The sequence below is a fragment of the Temnothorax longispinosus genome, unplaced genomic scaffold (assembly GCF_030848805.1).
Source record: "Temnothorax longispinosus isolate EJ_2023e unplaced genomic scaffold, Tlon_JGU_v1 HiC_scaffold_801, whole genome shotgun sequence".
In the NCBI taxonomy this organism is placed as follows: Eukaryota; Metazoa; Arthropoda; class Insecta; order Hymenoptera; family Formicidae; genus Temnothorax; species Temnothorax longispinosus.
The window spans coordinates 1-4139 of record NW_027270672.1 but is presented as its reverse complement, the minus strand read 5'-3'; the positions used below and the strand labels follow the sequence as shown (position 1 = coordinate 4139).

The following is a 4139-nucleotide window of genomic DNA, read 5'->3' as shown; positions in this document are numbered from 1 at the left end:
ATAAAAAAAGTGGTAAATCTGAAGAATAGTGGCCTCCTCACCGATTTCGTTCAACTTGGGCTTAATTGACGCGTTTTTGCACGAAACGACCGAATCTGGCAGAAAAAAGTGTCGCTCTGCCCCGCGAAGCGAGATATTAACGGTTAAAGTTGACAGGAATCAGGTTATGATTCCTGTCATACCGACGAGCTGTAGCGACTACTGGCGACTACGAACATGCCCTGTGGCCACATGCGCATGCTCAGTGGCCGCACGCGCATGTAAAACTGCGCCAATTTTAAATGAATTAATCGTGCAGAATAACCCAAGCATCTCGATTCAAGCAGTTAGGTCTCACGCTGGGAGTTTCATTAGTTTAATTATGCGTGGGAAGCACACACACACACACACACACACACGGAGGGGGCTGCAAGGGGGGGCCTTCGGCCTCTTTCTTCCCCGCACCCACCCCGTCGGTAGGCAGCGTGGACCTCGCTTTACAACATAAAGTACATGCTAAGTTGTAAAACGAAATTATAAAGTACATGCATGGGGGAGGGTGCAGGGGAGAAAAGCCTTTCTGTTCACGTGCGCTCACGCATGTAAGCCCCCTTGCACCCCTCCATGCATGTGCTTTATAATTTCGCTTTACAACTTAGCATGTACTTTATGTTGTAAAGCGAGGTCCACGCTGCCTACCGACGGGATGGGTGCGGGGGAGGGGGGGGCCGAAGGCCCTCCCTCGCACCCCCCTGTGTGTGTGTGTGTGTGTGTGTGTGTGTGCTTCCCACGCATAATTAAACTAATGAAACTCCAGCGTGAGACCTAACTGCTTGAATCGAGATGCTTATTTACATGTACTTTTCATATACCAACTATTCTCTGCTTTAACAAATTATTTCTGTTACAAATATTAAGCGTTTAAGTTAACGAAACATAAATAATTTGTTAAAGCAGAGAATAGTTGGTATATGAAAAGTACACATAAATATTTACTTTTCATATATCAACTATTCTCTGCTTTAACAAATTATTTATGTTACAGATATTAAGTGTTGAAGTTAACGAAACAGAAATAAAATTGTTAAAGCAGAGAATAGTTGGTATATGAAAAGTTCATATTTACATGTACTTTTCATATACCAACTATTCTCTGCTTTAACAAATTATTTCTGTTACAGTTATTAAGCGTTTAAGTTAACAAAACATAAATAATTTGTTAAAGCAGAAAATAGTTGGTATGTGAAAAGTACATACACATAAATATGTACTTACCAAGCAGACAGTTGTCACGTGACCTTCTTTTGCATGCGCGTGCGGCTACGGAGCATGCGCATGTGGCCACGGGCATGTTCGTGGTCGCTACCAGTCGCTACATTGCGTCGGTATGACGGGTCTCATAACCTGATAGTCGTCAACTTTAACCGTTAATATCTCGCTTTGCGGGGCAGAGCGACACTATTTTCTGCCAGATTCGGTCGTTTCGTGCAAAAACGCGTCGATTAAGCCCAAGTTGAACGAAATCGGTGAGGAGGCCACTATTCTTCAGATTTACCAAAATATAAAAATTATGTAAAAAATATAGAATTTTAAGATCTGAATTTAACATGAATTGCAGATCTAATTGTAAGTCTTTAATGATTAAAGTTAAATTTTTATAAATTCTAGAATGACCGAAGTAGACCAAAATAGGTTTCAATCCAAAGTGGGACGCTTTGAAAGACTGTTTCAGCTTAATTATATAAAATACACACACGCGTACATAAAACACACAGCATATAGATTGGAAATAGATTTCTATCGAATTACGGGTCGTCTAAAAGATCTGCGCGGCAATCCACTGTGGGACGTGGTGCCTGTTTGTTTTTTTTAATCAAAATTAGAAAGATTGGTTTTCATGAGATGAATTTATGTGAGGGGTTTTTGGAAGTCGGTGGAATCGACGCAGGCCTATGGAATATCGGTTTAGGATCGATGGAAGATTGATGGAGTCGACGCAGGCCGGTGGAGAATCGATGGAGTCGACGCAGACTGGTGGAAGGTCAGTGGAGATAAATTGTCTCAAATTTTCCCTATGTGTCATTACTATTTGTCGAAGCTTTTAGAGTTTTGAACATATTATGGAACTTCACTTTATCTTTGCTATTTTTTCCAAAAAACAGGTACAAACGTCCCATATATAGTGCGCTCTCGCGTACCTATACGTGTGTCCATCCGGCCCCATGAAGCTGAAGCTGGCCGACGACGCTCATTATTTCGTTTTGTCGGTGCCCTCGTTCTTCAGTTCCGCCGTCTCCTCCCTCTTCTGGCCGTCGCTCTGCTCGTAGCTGAAACGTGTACCCACCTACCCCTATGTTATTCGACTCCGCTTGCTTCACGATCGTGATGTCGTTCGGATTTTGCGGCGCCGCGAGAACGCCAGCTGCGAGCGCCAGGATGACGAACACCTGCGTGACGAAGAGAGGTAAGAAAATCATTTCGTTAAGGGAAGACAAAACGTATCGTCTTTCTTCGTCGCCGTTGACTTCTGTTAAATTAATCTTTAATGAATTAAAGGTATATCTTTTAAATTTGTTTACCGCGAGATAATTTAAACATTTTCTTCAAATGTATCGTTGATAATGAGTCATTGTGCGGATTAAAAATTCGGTCGTTCCCGGAATCTGATCTTTCAGCTGTCACTATCAGATGTGTGTTACAAAATAGATCAAGTAATATCGCTTGCACGGCAAACAACGTGTCGCCAGATCTTAATTTCAATAATTTTCGTTTATTCAGAGAAATGATAGCCTCGTTAATTGATTCATCGACTCATCCTGAGTTTTTCGAGTTACATAATATCGTAAAAAAAAAAAAACGAAACTTTCTCGCGAATTGGCCGGAATAAGTAAGTAAGTAAACACAAATCCTACAGACCACACTTAAACTCGACTTGACCCGAATTTCTAGGCTATCGATTTGAGAGATTTCTGTTTAAATAATATATTCGAATATTAAAAGGTCGCTGTCAGATTTCCCTTGAAATCGAGGAGGAACAAAGATAGAAATGTACTCCAAATTAATCATCGAAATTACAGCCGTTCCGCGACGTCTACCCTGTAGACGTTTTCCCGTGGCTACGTCTATCACGCCGCGAACGAGTGTGCGTAATCTCACGCGCGCATGGCACAAATGTCACAAATCCTCTTCACTTTCACTGTTGCGCAAAAATTGGGGGCTGCGTCCGTATCGGGAGGAGCCGGCCCGAAAAAAATCGATGGGAACCCTCTCACGATTCGCGTCCCTTCTTCCGTTCCGTCCCGCCCCCGAGAGGTCTAAAGAAGAGCAATCGCGTGTCGCTGACGATCTCGATGTACCTAGAGTACAACGTATATCTCTTTCCCTCTGGATTTCTATAGAAGATATAGCACCCACCGTCTTCATCGCGCCAGGATCTTTTTGTCGAACGATCTGCGAACGATCCTTGCGGCCCTTCGTCCTTATACCGATAGGAGAGTACCTCGGTGCATCTGCCTTTATATAGGAAAACTCGCGGTGCCGCGTTGCAAAATCCACCCACCTGCAGCACGTGCAGCAGCAACAGCCCCCGACGGATTCGCGGATGAGTCTCTCCCGCAGAAAGGATGCATCAGCGATCGATGGTATACGATCGCCGTTAGACTGCTTCGTTTGCGGGCTTGTATTGATGTGCATTGCAAACGCACGCTGCTGCGATATTTTATGGCAAATTTTCTGTAATATGAACTTGTTTTTATGGACAGACTTTACCGTAAGATACCGTAAAATTTGAGAAAATATAATATTCTCGAAAAAAGGAGATCTTAGGATATCTTTCCTAAAATGAATAATTGCTTTTCTTATCAAGTCTTATATCTCCATTGGCATGTAGGTTCTTACAGCTCTATTATTTTTTATTCTAACTCTACTAGAAGTGAATATATAAGTATTGGAATAATCATGCAATCAAAAAGCCCTTATATTGCATGATTACAAATTTTTTATATAATTTGTAATTATATGAAACATCAAATTATAATTTGCTAATTCTATATTTATATGTACGTATAATTATATGTACGTATAGTATGTACGTTTGATTATATATATGTACATACCGTTAAAGTCGATTATATGTATAATCAATTTTATTTAATTACATT

At 41.4% G+C, this 4139-nt stretch overlaps 1 pseudogene; it reads right to left on the bottom strand.

The window, feature by feature from the left end:
* Positions 1–2164: 2164 nt before the first annotated feature.
* Positions 2165–2456, bottom strand: LOC139825029 (flexible cuticle protein 12-like; annotated as a pseudogene).
* Between the last annotated feature and the right edge of the window lie 1683 nt (positions 2457–4139).